At 43.6% G+C, this 17,993-nt stretch overlaps 1 pseudogene across 1 annotated transcript; it reads left to right on the forward strand.

The window, feature by feature from the left end:
- The first annotated feature begins 9,024 nt into the window (after nucleotides 1-9,024).
- Nucleotides 9,025-9,774, forward strand: LOC308425178 (acidic leucine-rich nuclear phosphoprotein 32 family member B-like; annotated as a pseudogene). The gene has a single exon. The product of its transcript is annotated as an acidic leucine-rich nuclear phosphoprotein 32 family member B-like (transcript).
- Nucleotides 9,775-17,993: the final 8,219 nt, after the last annotated feature.

Here is a 17,993-nt window from a genome sequence, read left to right on the forward strand (position 1 = left end):
GGACTGGAACTCAAGCAGGAGCTGATGCAGAGGCCATGGAGGGATGTCACTTACTGGCTTGCTTCCTCTGGCTTACTCGGCCTGCTTTCTTACAGAACCCAGCTAGTGCACCCTCAAAGGAAAAGTAGATGCCCAACACTAATAATGATCGTTTGTCTTCATCCCCCAACACCACAAGACCATACAGGCGCTGAATGTTTTCCTCATATGGAGTCTTAGGGTTTTGATTACCGTGAAGAGACACCACCACAACAACAGCTCTTGGAAAACATTTTATTGGGGCTGCCTTACAGTTTAAGAGGTTTAGTTTATTATTAGTGTTGTTGCATGCGAACAGACATAGGGCTGGAGAAGGAGCTGAGAATCCTACATCTTAAGGCTGCAGGAGACCGGCTATCCCACTTCAGCTACCTTGAGAATCTTGAGACCTCAAAGCCCACCTCCATGGTGGCATACTTCTTCCAATAAGGTCACACCTGATGGGCCAAGCTTTTAAATAAATGAGTCTATGGGATCATTCTTATTCAAGCCACCACAGGTGAGCTAGAGTATGGGCCAAAGGGCACCTCAGCTGCTTTCCTAGCATCCTTGCTCTTCTGGAAGCTCAAAAATTAGGTTCAGCCACAGCTACTTACATGGCTCTTTGTAGTTACACAAAATGTTCAAGTTTGTTCTTAAGGGGGCGGTGCTCTCCCAGCCTTTTGAATGCATTTTTCACAGAAGGGAAGGTAATCCTGTCACTCCCTACTGTATTACACATACAGTGAGTCTTTAGCTTTACCCGAATTTAAGAAGCATTCCTCAAAGCATCAGAGTTACATCCAGCATGCTTTGCTCTGAAATACCATATAGAAATTTATATCGTGACTCATTCATACTGGTCTCCGTTCTGCTGCATGGCTTGTTACCTCTCCTTAGTCCTAGCACCCTTTCCTTCCTCTTGCTGTTAAATCACCCTGCATCTGACTCCTTCCCAGAGTTCCTCTCTCTCCCTGGAAGTTCCACCTATCCCTTCCTGCCTAGCTATTAGCCATTCAGCTCTTTGTTAAACCAATCAGAAAATGTCTTAGGTAAAGAAGGACAGAAACATCTTACAAAAAGATTCTCCTAACATCTCCCCCTTTTAGTCCTATAAAAGGGTCTTTCTCCAACATTAATAAATTACATACAATAAGAACAATTACACGAAATTATCAGGTGAGAGTTACATTTGCAGTATCAAGTCCATGTGTATTTGGCAACTTGGAGAAAATACTACATTTCATTGCTGTATCTAGTGAGTCCAAAGTTCTGAACCTAAATCTTGTTCTATCTTAACTTGTATTTGTCAACCTAAAAACATCTTTTTAGACCTTAAAACATTTTCTTAAATCCTAAATAACTGGGGCTGGAGAGCTGGACCAGAGGTTAAAAGCACTGACTGCTCTTCCAGAGGTCCTCGGTTCAATTCCCAGCAACCACATGGTGGCTCACAACCATCTGTAATGGGATCTGATGCCCTCTTCTGGTGAGTCTGAGGACAGCTACAGTGTGCTCACATACATAAATAGTAAGCTTAATGTGAGATGCTAACTGTCTAGTATCCAGTCCCCTCAGAGACCTGAGGAAAGAGGGGCAGAGTGAGCAACTTCCAAAACTAGACCTGACAGACTACTGCTGCCAGGACAGTCACCCACGGTCTCTCCAGTGCTGGAGCATCCATCTTTGACCTGCAAGCTCAGAATAACTGACAGACTTCTCTGTGAAGCGCGAATGCTGAACGACTAGCCCACCTTGTCTTGGCAGAGTTCTGCAGTTGACCTCCATGTTCTGCTTGTCCACAGTTTGGACAGCGTGCTGAAAGCAGTCAAGGCAGTCAGGTGTTTGCTGACTAATTTTGTCATGCTTGAAGAAAATTCCAAATGGAGGCTCTTCGATGCCCACCTTTTAAGTAGTTTGGGGGTGCTGCTAGAAGCTGATGTGTCATTGTTGTGAAAAGCCTTATGTTATTAAAACATCTTAAATGCCATTTTCTGTACATATCTGAAGTGTTTGAAGACCATCTAAATTATATCTGAATAGGCAAATGTTGCTTGTTTCTAGCTATTTACTATTTTACTTTGAAAACATCTATAATAGGCCTAATAAAAGCTTATTTTTGTAATAAACTAAACTAGTACCTAACATGAGTTTGACTATTATCTTGCATTTCTTAATATCCTAAACAGTTCATAATAGCAGCGTTCAAAAGGACTAGAGCTTTATATTTTCAGATAGTCATATAGGCACAATACCTTAAACGAGAGTTGAAACATATACAATGTTGTAGCAAAAATAATCTTAAATTTCTATCATACAAAAATTCACAGCAATGTGAACTACTTGACACTAGTGGTTGCTTTTTAAGTCTAAAAGTACATTCAATAATGTACCCTTTCATCACATCATTCCTATACCCACCCTCATTTTCTTTTCATCCCCTCTCCCCCATGGGTAGGAGAGGAGGAAGGGTAGAAGAAAGAAAAGGAGAGAAAGAGATCCCTGAAAGAGATCTCCGTTACTTTGTTTCCTCCTTAACAAGACCATTAACAACTATGACCAATTTCCCTAAACAACGACATGGACATCCACCACCCAACCAACAATCCAAAACTACCCACCCCACCTCTTGGGAATGAGAACATCATTCTCTTAAGCCTACTTACTGCTGTTTGGGGACAGTGGCATCTTTTGGGACCCTATGAAAATTGGGATAATGCCCAGGTCCTAGGAAAGTTAGCGGTATCATTTGCTGTCCGGTCTCTGTGTGATGGAGATGTGCTGGTACAGTGTGATGCTGGGCCATTTTAGCTAGCCATTTTGAAGTTTCCCTGGCTGTAGATTTTCGAGGAAACAGCTTTTGAGGCTGTATGCGAACCTGGATCACCTGGGCTACTTGACTTCATTGGTGTCTGGTTCTTTTGCTCTGAAAGCACAAAGTTTTACAGATAATATACATTTCTGCATTAACACGTGGATGCAATGTTCTGTGTGCACAAATCAGCTAACGATGTTTCTCTGCTCTTTGAGCAGGTAGAAGACATCAATCTTTGTAAGTCTGTTTGTACTGCATAGCCACACTTTAATATGAATCTCCATCCATGCCATATGGAAGGATGGCATGTAATGGTAAGTCCTGAGGACTCTGTAGCCGAGAAGATTTATTGGCTATGTCTCAGCCATTTTCAGGGTTGTCCCCATGCAGAGGGATCAGCATCCACGTCCCTTGTTTTGTTCTTTTGGGTTTCTTCCTGTTTACACTCAAGATTTTCTGGAGGTTTTCCCACAGTCTAATCTGATCTTTATTCATTTTGTGGGGATCCACAGCTTTTCATTTTCTGTTAAAACAAAGGCATAAGCTCTCCCTTAATTCATCCATTTCCTGACTTCCAGTCAGATTATCACATAGAGACTGGTTTAACTCAGCAGTGCTTTCTGAAATCCAGTGCTTTTTCAATGGCTTTGCTACCTGTCTCACTGACATTTAAAATTTTTGAAGTCAATAAGGATTATTTAATCTATCTCTGGGAGATCTTGTATCACCCTCCTGTTCCATGAGCAGCTCCTTCAAGTTGTAACTAGATCTTTTTACAGTTGCTTCATAAGATATATCTGTAACATGTTCTATGCCATAATGTCTAAAAAAAATTGTTGTACTCTAATAGATACACATGCCAGGGCACCATCAGCTTCAGTCTGCAAAGGCATCTCTCCAAGATAGCCACGAACTCTAATAAATGTGCAATCTCAGAATCATCCATTTTACAGCTTGTACTGACTGGTTTTGTGTTAACACAAGCTGGAGTTAATCACAGAGAAAAGATCCTCAGTTGGGGAAATGCCTTCATGAGACCCAGCTGTAAGGCATTTTCTCAACTAATGATCAAGTGGGGAGGGCCCAGCCCATTGTGGGTGGTGCCATCTCTGGGCTGGTGGTCCTGGGTTCTTTAAGAAAGCAAGCTGAGCAAGCCAAGGGAAGCAGGCCAGTAAGTAACATCCCCCCATGACCTCTGCATCAGCTTCTGCTTCCTGACCTGCTTGAATTCCAGTCCTGACTTCCTTTGGTGATGAACAGCGATATGGAAGTGTAAGCTGAATAAACCCTTTCTTCCCCAACTTCCTTCTTGGTCATGATGTTTGTGCAGGAATAGAAACACTGACTAAGACACAGCTTAAGGCAAGAGCCTCTTGAAATCCTGAAAATGAGTTAGTTGTATGGTGTATTAACACATATACATACTTTAAAAATTCAAACTGTACAAAATGAAACAAATAAGATATTGGATGACATTGCTCTAAACATTAAACTCTTAAATCAGAATACTGTATCTCTATGGGTTGCTATTCTGCAATCTTATCACAAGGTGGCGCCATAGGCTTTAGATTAATCTGACAATTTTTCTGATTTAAAGAATCCTATCATTTTTGTTCTATGGCCTTTAATCTAGTAATCTATTCTTCAGTTCTTTCATTATCTAAGTCTGCCTTATCCTGATTTTTCTTAGAAAGGTTATAAAAAACTGTGACCATTACTGAACACAATTATGCGTATGCTTACAATAAAAACAAAATAATCCAAGTGCCTTCTGTCATCGTGTTTTTCATTTTTAAAAAAGTTTATTTCTTTATGTATGTGAGTACACTGTTGCTCCCATCAGACACACCAGAAGAGGGCATCAGATCCCACTACAGATAGTTGTGAGCCACCATGTGGTTGCTGGGAATTGAACTCAGGACCTCTGGAAAAACAGTCAGTGCTCTTAACCACTGAGCCATCTCTCCAGCCTGTGTTTTCCATATTTTTAACACAGAAAATATTCTCTTTTTAATCTCTCTAACTTCTACCTTCAGAGATTTTGCTTTTATTTACATTTACAAAATATCTTTATTTCCCTTTTGCTCTCCTGTCTTTGAAGACCTTATACACATTTATAGAACAATTTACTTGTTTCTTTCTCTTCCTTTGTAGTCTTTGCTTTTTATTTTCAAACTCAGCAATTCTCAGACTGTATATTCAGCTTCTTTAGCATCTATACACCTTTCAAAATATTTTTATTTACATTTCAAATGTTACCCCCTTTCCAGGTTTCCTTTCCAGAAGCCCCCTATCCCATCCTCCTCCTTCTGTTAGGGTGCTCCCCCACCCACCTGCCCACTTCCTCCCGCCTCCCCGCCCTGACGTTCCCCTACACTGGGGCTTTGAGCCTTGACAAAACCCAAGGGCCTCTCCTCCCACTGATGCCCAACAAGGCCATCCTCTGCTAAATATGTGACTGGCGCCATGGGTCCCTCCATGTGTGCTCTTTGGATGGTGGTTTAGTCCCTGGGAGCTCTGGTTGGTTATTATTGTTCTTATGGGGTTGCAGACCCCTTCAGTTTCTCCAAAAGATTTCTATTGCTTTCTTCTTCCTTTAGAGACTTTACTTTCTATTTTTACTTTCTATGATTGTCCATACCCAGTTTCTTTTCTTTCTTCTGCTCGAAGCACGTTTTCAAGTATACCGTACCTGTTGAAAGGTTTTCTTGGTCTGGACCTGGCTTTCAAGCACACCTGCAGCCACCCTCTAACCTTGTGAGCCAAGCCTCCACTGACTGCACAGGGAGCATCCACAAGCTCTGCCCGTGTCTGAGAAGTGCTTCTTCCCTGCTTCCAAGCTACCTACCCATGCTTGGCAGCTCACTGGCTGCACAGAGGTGCATGGTGTGTCTTAAAGGAGCCACACCTCTGTGCACTATGAGCACCAGCCTGTGAGACTGGGTCTCTGGGAAGCCACATCTGTTCCCCGCCTTCCCAGGCGCTTCCACTGCTTAAATACCTGGCTCGCCCAAAGCCTGAGTTTGGGTTTCTACCGCCTTCCACCTGGAACTTTTCTCAGGCTCTAAGCTTGGATATACATACACTCAGGGTGGACACCATTTGTAACAAGTTTTTCTCTAGGGCGCCAATTAACCCGTTTATACTAATCTACACTCTGCCACTCTGGCTCATTTCCTTCAGTCTCCACACCGTACCTTCCCCCAATGTCTGGCAGAAGAATCTCACTCATCTGAGTTCTTCCCAGAGTTGCTCTCTCCCTCCCTGGAAGTCTCTCCCTCTCTTCGGTCAACCCAACCGCTGCCTGGCTACCAACTGTTCTGCTTTTTGTTAACCCAATCAGAAAATGCCTTAGATAAGGGAGGGAGGACAGAAACACCTTCCAAAAAGATTTTCCCAGCAGAAATTGCTGAATATATTCAAAATCTTATTCAGGGTTGGAGAGGTGGCTCAGTGGTTAACTTCGCTTGCTTCTCTTGCAGAGGACCTAGATTCAGCTCCCAGCACACTCTTCTGGCCTCCTCAGGCATTAGACACATGACTCACAGGCAAACATACATGCAGTGTCGCTTCTGTTATGACTTAGGTCTTTTGGTATTGTAGGTCCTAAAGGCAGCAGCTCAGTAACAGGACATGCTACTTTCTGGTGATCCCATCTATGTGAGACTGAAGGGCACGGCCATATTAATGCCAAGGTGCACTGCTAGAATTGACCTGAGCCAGGGCCCCAAATGTGTTATAAAAAAACAACGAAAGGATTGACTTAAACTACCCATGAGTATCTTTCACTGGAGTCAAAGCATACCATCTAGTACCGGGTTTTTGTTTGTTTGTTTTTGTTTTTCTTTCAGTGCAACTGCAGCAGGGCCAGAGTTCATGGGCTATGTAGTGAGACACTGGTTTAAAATGAATGGTGTGGGCTGGAGAGATGACTCAGAGGCTAAGAGCACTGACTATTCTAGAGGTCTGGAGTTCAATTCCCAGCAACCACATGGTGGCTCACCACCATCTGATGTCCTCTTCTGGTGTGTCTGAAGACAGCGACAGTGTACTCACACACACTTTAAAAAGATTTATTTTCATAAGCCACATGGTAGTGAGCAGAGCTAGAATAGCTACTGCTTTAAAAAGGAATCATAGTTGTAAGAAATACTGACTGTTTTATTATCTTTTACTTGTTCTTTTTTGTTCACCATATTTCCTCAGCTAAATCTCTCCAAACAGTTAGACGATGGGGGACATTCCTCATCGAAATACCACAGCCTTCCTTTCTCAAAACCTCTCTCCCTCTGTGTAGATTCCCTTCCAAACTGTATAATCTGCCCACACTTGCCTCCATAGAAATACACATACTTTAAAATTAAACAATGGGACTCACATGAGAGAACACACTGTATTTGTTTTCCTCAGTTTTGGTCACCTAACTTCCAGTTTCATGAATATTCCCGTAAGCATCATTCTTTTAAATTTGCATGTGTGCGCTGGTTTGTCTGTCTGTCTATCTGGCAAGGATTTCACTACACAGCCTAGGTACCCTGGATTTTCTATGTAGCCCAGATTGGCCTCAAACTCAGAGATCTGCCTGTGTCTGCCTCCCATGTTCTGGGATTAAAGGCCTGTGTGGCCATGCCTGACTAGATGTATTCTTTCGACTTTTGATACATTTTGTGTCTCTGTGTGGGACATGCATGCCATGACATGCATATGGCAATGGAAGGACAACTCTGAAGTCAGCTCTTCTGCCGTGTATGTCCTGGGGCTCAAATTCATGTTGTTTGGCAGCAGGCACCCAGTTAGCCATCTGAACACCCCAGCAGTTGCATTTTTAGTAGTTGTTTTGGAGATAAAACTCTTACATATTCATGTATGTAGCCTAGGTTTTCCGTTAACTCATGGCAACCTTGCTGCCTCAACTTCCTGGGTACTAGGGTTACATGCATGAGCTGCCATATCCAGCCAAACCAAAGGCCTCTGGAGTATCGGAAACAATCTAATACTAGTTAGCTTCTAACTATGTGCCAGTCTGTGTGCTAAACACACTGTAAAATGAATGGTATGGTGTGAGCTGTACCTCAGTGAGGTCTGGGGATGCAGCTCAGTGAACTTCGGCTTGCCTAGTGAGTCCAAGGCTCTGGGTTCAGTCCCCAGTACTGCAAAAAGCAGCCAACCAATCTGTGAACCTACCATGAACGTATTGTTTATTTGAGATGCAGAGCGCTCGCTTGCCCAGCACCTGAGACCTTGAATGAGATCCCCATCCTATATAAACTGGACACGGCATTGCAATCCTGCAATCCCAGCATTTGTGGGGTTTTTGGGGAGGGGTGTGAAGGGGGCTGGTTTGATTTGTTTACTGTTGGCTTAGGGGGCAGTGTGTTTATTGTTTTAGGACAGGGTCCCTCTATATAAGAGCAGGCTGCCTCAAACTCATGAGACACCTGCCTGCCTCTGCCTCTGAAATGCTTGGGTTAAAGGTTTTTTACCAGCATGCTCTGCTATTTCCATCGTTAGGGAGGCAGACACAGGAGGATCAGAGGCTTAAAGTTGAGCCAGGTGTGGTGGTACATGCCTTTAATCCCAGCACCAGAGAAGCAGAGGCTGGGGGGAATCTGAGTTCAAAGCCAGCCTGGTCTACAAAGGGAGTTCTAGGCCAGACAGGGCCACACAATGAGACCTGTTTCAAAAAACAACAAAAATTCAGGCTAGGGTTAAGGCTAGGGTTAACAGTGGTTAAGAACACTTGTTGCTCATTCAGAGGACCTGGGTTTGATTCCCAGTACCCACAGAGCAGCTTACAACCATCCATTAACTCTAGTTCCAAGGAATATTCATCCTTCCCTGACTTCTGCAGGCACCAGACATGCATATGGTGTACATGCATACATAAAATTCAATCTAAAAACGTTAGGAGGGGAGGCGAGCCTCCGCCGCTTTTAAGCGCAGGGCGGGCCTTGGCCGGGGGCGGCGGTAGTGAGGCCAGCGCCCGGCTCCAGCCCCCTTTTCCCACACGGATTCTCTCCGCTCCCGCGAATAACTCGAATAACTCGGCTCCAGGGCTCCGCTAGTCCGCAAGCCCGCACGCCGCCCGGGACCACGCCGCCTCCTTCCGACGGCCCTCGCGGCGCAGACTCGGCAGCCTCTCGCCCCTCCGCCCCCGTTGCGGAAAGTTTGGAGAGGGGGACGAGGGGAACATGGACGTGAAGAAAAGGATCCACTTGGAGCTGAGGAACCGGACCCTGGCAGTTGTTCCAGAACTTGTCTTGGATAATCGCAAAGCAATGATGGAAAAATTGAGGGGCTAACAGACGAATTTGAGTTCCTCGGTTTAATAAATGTTGGCTTGTCTTCAGTTTCAGACCTCCCGAAGCTACCTACATTTAAAAAGCTTGTGCTCAGTGAAAACAATCTTCAGAGGTCTGGACAGACTAGCTGAACAACTTCCAAGTCTCACACGCCTGAATCTAAGTAGGAATAACCTGAAAGATATCAGCACCCTGGAGCCGTTGAAAAGGTTGGATTGTCTGAAAAGCCTGGATCTTTTTGGCTGTGAGGTCACTAACCGGAGTGATTATTGAGAAACTGTCTTCAGGCTCCTGCCCCAGCTGTCCTATCTGGATGGCTATGACCAAGAGGACCAGGGAGCACCCGACTCAGAGGTGGAAGTAGATAATGTAGAGGAAGCCCCTGACTCAGAGAGGTGGATGGTGCTGACAAAGAGGAAGAAGATGAAGGAGAGGATGAAGAGGAAGATGAAGACGTGGACATAGAAGAAGATGATGAAGATGAAGCCAGCAGGGAGGAAGAAGAATTTGGACAAGATGAAGTTGATGAAGTTGAGGCTGAAGAGGAAGGATGGAGAGGAGGAAGAAAGTGGGGAAGGTGAAGAGAGAAAGAGACAGTGGCTAAAACTGGAAACAACCTGCCAGGAGCAGAACTGCTGAGTATTGGTTGGACTTCTGGTGGGTTTGGTAGCTGCTTTCAAAAGGCGGCTGTGATCCAAACCCTAGGACACCCCCACCCAAAGTGCCAAAGAAAGTTTCCTCGACATTCCTCCTTCCTCCTTTTAGTCCCTTGGTAATCCACCCTTGGTAATCCACCACCAAGCCTGGGGACTTTGCCCCAACAAAACTGTAAACAAACATTAGGTTTTCCTGTAAGACACCTGCTGTATCGTGATGGCTGTGGTTGGTGAGTTGCCTGTCCTGGCTGCCAGCAACATTTTTACCTTCTGTACAACAAGGAAAAGCTTTGTAAATAAAAGCTTAACATTTTGAAAAAAAAGAAAAATCTTTAAAGGTAAAGATACATGTACTGGGGCTGGAGAGATGGTTTAGTGGTTGGTCCTGAGTTCGATTTCCAGTAACCACATGGTGGCTCACAACCGTCTGTAATGGGATCCGGTGCCCGCTTCTGTGTGTCTGAAGATGGTGACAATGTACTCATAAACTTATTTTTAAAAATAAATCTTATTTTTTTAAAAAAGAAAAAACATATAAAAGAATTATGTAACTGTCTTTACACACCTGAAGAGCAGTCAGTGCTCTTAACTGCTGAGCCATCTCTCCAGCCCTAAATATTTCTTTAAAAAAAAAAAAAGAAAGAAAGAAAGAAAAAGTGTCTACAAGCTTTGAGTTTGGGACCCAGTGACAGGAAACTAAATTGAAAGAAAGCTTTTCTGTTGGCTTGGATAGTGCTGAGATGCCCCCTGCTTCTGCTGGAGACAAACTGTCCTGAGTTCTCACTCAGCTGTGGACTGTGTGCCACACTAACCTGTCATATGTGCTGACAGTGGGAGAGCTCCTGTGGTTCTGTTGGTAAGTAGGGACCTACAAATGACTCAGCAGGTAAAAGTACTTACTGACCTGAGATGTTTGGTGTGAAAAGGAAAAGATACTTAATTTTATGTGTGACTGTTTAGCCTGGCCGTATGGATGTGTGTACAATGCACATGCATGGCTCTTGGAAACAACGACTTTGGGTCCCTTGGAACTGGAGTTACAGATAGTTGTGAACCACCATGTGAATGCTGGGAACTTTTCCCGGATCTTCTAGAAGAACACAGTGCTCTTAATTCCCGAGGCATTCCTCCACCCCCTTTCCCTGTGCAGGCAGGATCTCACATGTCCCTGGCTGGTTTCAAATTTACAGAGACTGTCTGCTCTGCCTCCAGGGCACCAGAATGAAAGGTGTTCTCATTCTGGTACACAGAGCGGAAAGAAAATGTGTTTCTTATCCCTCCATGTTGAATACTGCAAATCCATGTACCCAAATGCACATGTACATACAGATAATAAAATGTAAACAAGTAAATGGAATGGGGCTGGAGAGATGGCTCAGCGGTGGAGAGCATGCACTGCTCTTCCAGAGGTCCTGAGTTCAGTTCCTCGGACCCACATCAGGTGGCTCACAACAGCTCCAGGGCAACTGACATTTTTGGGCACCTACAATCATGTGCACACCTCCATCACACTCAGACACATGTGATTAAAAAGTTAATCCTTTAGTGGTTGCTGGTGGCTCACATTTTTAATCCCAGCACCCAAGAGGCAAAGGCAAGTGAATCTCTACTTTTGGCTACACAGAGAAACCCTGCCTCAAACAAAATAAAACTAACAATTCAATTGAGCATGGTGGCTCATGCCTTAATGCAGAGGCAGGCAGATCTCTGAGTTCAAGACCAGCCTGGTCTACATAGTTCCAGGACAGCTAGGGCTGCACAGAGAAACCCTGTCTCAAAAACACAAACCAACCCCAAAAAGAATGTATGAATGAATGTGTAAATAAATAAAAACTAGTGAAGCTGTGAAGTGGAAACTTAAGGGTTCTTTGGAAAGTCTGTTGGATGGTGTTTTGCTGAGCAAGCATGTAAAGGAATTTTTTGTTAAAGTGGACACGGGTGTGAAAGGTAAGGCAGACTTGTGAATGAACATTTCACTGAAGCAGACCCAGGAGAGAGGATGTTCTGCTAAAGCAATCACGTGGAAAAGACATGTGATGAAGGACTCTATGCTAACAAACACACATGTATTGGTTCATCTTAACATTGTGTGGTTGAGCTGCATCTGTCAGGACTCCATAGAGAGAAATTCACCAGGATATGGAGTGCTTCAGCCTGACTCGGGCTGATTGAATGCACGTGCTAAGGCTCGGCACGTGGAGGACACTCCATGTTTGGAGGGTGTAACCAGGACTCCACAGAGTGACAGAGACAGAGCTTGGCTTGTTGGTACAGCTAACTGTGCAATGCTCGTGAGTCTCACTTGTGGGTCTCTACCGAGCTTCATTTCCCTGAGAGAAGAAAAAGGAAGGTTTGAAAAAATTGTTACATTGTTTTGTTTTTTTTTTTTTAGATTTATTTATTTTATTTCAAATATGTGAGTACACTGTTGCTCTCTTAAGACACACCAGAAGAGGGTATCAGATTCTGTTACAGATGGTTGTGAGCTACCATGTGGTTGCTGGGATTTGAACTGGGACCTCTGGAAGTCAGTGCTCTTAACTGCTGAGCCATTTCTCCAGCCCCAAATTGTTACATTGTTAAAAGTAAGGTTTGAAAAAATTAGTTACAAAGCTGAGCACACCTTTAATCCAGCAACTGGGAGTCAGAGACAAGCAGATTTCTGTGGTCTACAGAGTGACTTGCAGGACAGCCAGATACATTTCGAGATCCTGTATCAGAAACAACAATGAAGCTAATGGTACTAGATGTGCCATCAGATGCCTTAAAGATTGAGGAAGCCCAGAAACAAATGCCAACTTTAAAGAGGGAAGGGAAGGAAGGGGTGCTTCCTCAGGGCCTCTGGCAGTGTGACTTGAGTAGTCTTCTCCCAGAATTTGAAGGTGATAAATGTGGGTTGTTTTGTATCTCAAAGGTGGTGGGAATTAGTTACAGCAAGAGGAAAATCTTACAAAGTATGTTGGTGAGTCTTGATGGGATGAGTTATTTTTAGTCCACATTCCCAAGAGTACAATTACTGAGTCACTGTGAAGGCCACATTTCTATTTCGTTTTCCAGAGGCTGTTTACCAACAGCCTGTGCTATCAGCTCCTTCAAAGACAATTTAGGAAGTTTAAAATGTATCTCATATGATTATGGGACTGTACCTAAGACCATTTTTTTTCCTCTTTTCTTTTTTACCTTTAGACACAACCTGGTTCAGTGGTGGCTGTTTGGGACTTGCTGTCTAAATCAAACTGGTCTTGTATTCGGAACAGTCCCCTATGTCTACTTCTCCAGTACTGGGATTAGTGATAGTACTTATTTATCTAATTTTTTGACATAGGATTTCTTTATATATCCCTAGCTGCCCTAAAACTCACTATGTAGACTGGGATTAAAGGCCTGGCCCTAAAAATAAATCTTTTCTTTTGTTAAAGATTTCATATATTTCATATATATATACACACACACATAAATATACATACATACACATATGTATATATATATGTGTATGTGTGTATATATACACATACATACATACATATATACGCACACAGACTGTAGCTGTCTTCAGACACACCAGAAGAGGGCATCAGATCCCATGACAGATGGCTGTGAGCCACCACGTGGTTGCTGGGATTTGAACTCAGGACCTCTGGAAGAGCAGTCAGTGAGTCATATCTCCAGATCCCTGAAAAATATATTTTAATAAAAAACAAAACAAAACTCTGCTTTCCTTAGGATTGAACTCAAGACCTTGTTCATGTTGGACAAGCATTCTTTTATTAAACTATACTCCAAGCTCTATCTTAAAAATTCATATGGGGGTCTTGTTAGACTCAATTGTAGATCATTGTGCCACAGCCTCCTAAATGCTGGGAGTACACATGTGTAGCACCACACCTGGCTTCAAGTTCAACCAAATCTTTGTGAGTTCAAGGCTAGCCTGGTCAACAAATTGAGTTCAGACAAGCAGGACCACATAGTGAGACACCATCTCAAAAGAAAATAAGAATAAACCTTCAAAATAAAAAGATGCATGGTAATGCACACCTGTAATCAGTCCTAATACTTGAGAGGCAGAGGCAAAGGGGAATCTCTGAGAATTTGAGGCTACTCTGGTCTACAGTGTGAACTTCAGAACAGTCAGGGCTACATAGTGAGACCCTGTCACAACAACACACCCATGCATATTTTCCTCATGTAGACCAGTCTTCAATTTCCCACTTGCCAGTCTCTTGGGGTACAGGTGACAAGGCTGTAGGACCATGAAGATCATAATTTTAGGTATTCCCCTTTTTATGGGGTCCAGATGAGGGTGTTGTACCCTAACTTGGTCTGATGTATTTGTTAAGTGTTTAGGCCTAATTTTTCTTACTTTTTTTAAAAATTCTTTTGGTTTATTTATTTTCAAAGTTTTTGTAATTATATTTATATACAGAAAACTTAGTGTACATTTAACCCAGTTTAGTGGCGAGTTCTTTAGCCTTTGCTTTTTCCAGCTTGGCAATGTGAACCACAGACTTAGGACCCAGATCGTTGCCTCCCCAGTGGCAATGGATCACGTTGTATCTGTCATAATTGGTCCTAATAGCTTCCACCAGTTTAGCCAGAGCACCCTTGTCTTCTGAGTTAATCTGTGTGAAGTTAACAGTGGTGCATGCCTTCCTCTGGACCAGGTGCCCCAACCTGATCTTTCTCTTGATCATGCAGTAGGGCACCCCCATCTTTCAATACAGAGTAGGCAGAAAAAAACACTAGCTCAATGGAGTCTACATCATGGGCAATCACCACCAACTGAGCCTTCTTGTTCTCCACCAAGGTGGTGACTGTATTGACTCCTGCTCGGAGGACAGGTGGTCTTTTAGTTGGGATGTCCCCTTTGTCTGCAGCATTCTTCTCAGGCCTGGCATAGCCTTTGCTTCTTCTCTTGCTTTGTCTCTGGCCTGCACTTGTGGGCAAGCTTAAGCAGCTGAGTAGCTGTTTGCCTGTCCAGGGCCTGGGTGAACTGGTTAATGGCTGGAGGTACTTTGAGCCGATTATAGAGTATGGCTCTTTGCCGATGCAGCCTGATGTAGTATGGCTATTTGATGAAGGAAGTGTGTTAGATCTCTTTTGGGCTGGATGTCCTGCTCAATGCCAAAGTTCTTGGGCCTTTTCTCAAACAAAGGATTGACCACCTTTTTGGCCTCCTGCTTCTTGACAGGGATGGGGGCTGGGGGCACCTTCTTCTCATTGGCCTTCTTTCCATTGGACATCTTGCTCAGCTGGAGGAGAGAGTCTTCAGACACACCAGAAGAAGGTATCGGATCCCGTTACAGATAGTTGTGATCCACCATGTAGTTGCTGGGAATTGAACTCAGGACCTCTGGAAGAGCAGCCAGTGCTCCTAACTGCTGAGATCCCTAGTTATTGTTTTTATTTATTTTTAAATATTTTATGTATTTGAGTACACTGTCACTGTCTTCAGACACATCAGAAGAGGGCACAGGACCCCATTACAGATGGTTGTGAGCCACCATGTAGTTGCTGGGAATTGAACTCAGGACCTTAGGAAGAGCAGCCAGTGCTCCTAACTGCTGAGCCATGCCTCCAGCCCCTATTTTGTTTATTTTTGTGGTGCTGTGGGTGGAACCTAGGCCTTCTTATGCATGCTTGGCAAATGCTCTACTTGGAAGCTATGTTCTCAGTTCTGTGGCTTTAATGTGTTCAGGTACTCTTATGTTTACCACTTTGATAGGTTTATAAGTGGTTTTTTTCTGTTTTGTTTATCGAGACAGGGTATCTCTGTGTAGCCTTGACTGTCCTGGTATTAGTTATGTAGACCAGGATGGCTTTGAACTTATGAAGATCTACCTGCCTCTGCCTCCCAAGTGCTGGGATTAAATTCATACCCTGAGGTTAAAGGTGCCTCACCTTTTTACTGTTTGGTCCTGGGCAGTGTAGGCATGTAAGTCAGTCATACTGTTTCTGCACTTACTCTCACAGTGGTGCTAAGTATTGCTTTGTAAAATGGAGTCACTCAGGCAAAGCACAACATGAGGCCAATTCTTTAGGAGCTGAGGAGGGGTAACTCAGAGGAGGGCACGAATTGTGCACCTCAAACAGCTTAAGTTAGAAGTTGAAACACAAAACTGGGGCTGGCGATGCAGCTTAGTTGATAGGATGCTTGTCTAACATCCACTAAGTCCTAGGTTCAGTCCCCAGCAGTGCTTAAAACTGCACGTGGTGGTTGATGCACACCTATACTCCAGAGGATTGGGATTTTGTCATCCTTTGATATGTAGCAAGTTTGGAGAAATGCATACATACAATGCTGGCAATAAAGTGTGTGAAGACCAGACATCTATCTGCTGAGTGACTTCACCAGCCCCTACCTTTCTCTCTCTCTCTCTCTCTCTCTCTCTCTCTCAGACAGTGTCTTCTGTTGCCCAGGCTGAACTCAAACTTTTTTTAAAATTAAAAATGTCTTTATTATATACACTGTAGCTGTCTTCAGACACCAGAAGAGGGCATCATATCTCACTACAGATGGTTGTGAGCCACCATATGGTTGCTGGAAATTGAATTCAGGACCTCTGGAAGAGCAGTCAGTGCTCTTGACCACTGAGCCATCTCTCTAGCCTTCAAATTTAACACATATTCTAAGATGAACTTCTTACCTTCCTATCTCCACTTCCAGAGTATGGAATCATAAGCCTATACTACCATGGTGTTTTATTTGTTTTTGTTTTGCTTCAGGGTCTAACTCTGTAACCCTAACTGGCCTGGAACTGGTCATATACACCAGGCTAGCCTCCAATTGGTAAGAATATCCTTGCTTATATCTCCCACAAGCTGGGATTAACTATGGTTATCTTCTGCATGGGTGGATGGACCAGGGCTTTGTGCATACTAGGTGTCTTATAGTGTTAGTGTTAGTGATGGAACACTGAGAAACTCCAGGAGGAAAGGGTTTATCTAGTTTATGCTTCTACATCATAGTCATCAAAAGAAAACAGAACAGGAATTCAAGCAGGGCAGGAACCTGGAGGCAGGAGCTGATGCAGAAGCCTTGGAGGGGTGCTGCTTACATTCTTGTTCTTTTAGAACCCAGAACCACAGCCCAGGAACAGCACCACCCACAGTGGGCTGGGCCCTGCCCCATCAATCACCAATTTTAAGCAAATGCCCCACAGGTTTGCTTTAACTGTTCTTTTGGAACATTTTTTAAATTGAGGTTCTTTCCTTTCAGATGTGTTTAGTTTCTGTCAAGTTGACATAAAACTATCTAGCATATTAGGCAAGAATTCTACCAAATGAGCTACAGTCACAGCTTCTGTGCATATTAAATAAATCTGGGTTAAATGTTTAAATATGTAACCTAATGCAGTGATTACCCTAAATGATTTTCTTCTTCTTTTTTGTTTTTAGATTTATTTATTACACATAAATACACTGTAGCTGTCTTCAGACACACCAGAAGAGGGCATCAGATCTCATTCCAGATGGTTGTGAGCCACCATGTGGTTGCTGGCATTTGAACTCAGGACCTCTGGAAGAGCAGCCAGTGCTCTTAACTGCTGAGCCATCTTTCCAGCCCACCCTAAATGATTTCCAATAGGTTGTAAAGTCTCCTTTACACTCATGTTCAGAATTATGTAACACACAGTAAGTGCTGCCTCAAAGCAGTGTCAGGGTTTGTAGAACTTCAGTTGCTTCTTCCATCTGACTTTTAAATACGAATTAGAGGAAATAAAGAGATGGGTCAGCAGTTAAGAACTCTGGTTGCTCTTACAGAGAACCTGGGTTCAGTTTACAACACATGCATGGTGGCTCACAACCATCTGTTAACTCCAGTTCCAGGGGTCCAAGGAAGCCCTCTTCTGGTCTCCAAGGGCACATCACACACACCATGCACAAACCTACCTACATGCAAAATCCCTGTCATTATTACAGTAAAAAAATCTTAAAAAAAGCAAAACCAACCTGATTACAGCTAATGAAACCCAAGAGATATAGCATACTACAACATCTTGATTTCTGTGAAAATGCTTCTCTGCTCAATACCCAGGAGGGTTTGCACTTATGTGTAGCCAAGAGTGGCTTTGAACTCCCAATCTTCCTGCCCCAGTGTCTTCTGTGCTGGGATTACAGGTACGTACCACCATGCCAGGTTTATCAGTCTCCCATTTCAACTTCATGTTTGCTATTCTACCTGCCTAATGCTTGGAGAATCTA

The sequence above is a fragment of the Micromys minutus genome (assembly GCF_963924665.1).
Source record: "Micromys minutus genome assembly, chromosome: 10".
NCBI classification, from domain to species: domain Eukaryota; kingdom Metazoa; phylum Chordata; class Mammalia; order Rodentia; family Muridae; genus Micromys; species Micromys minutus.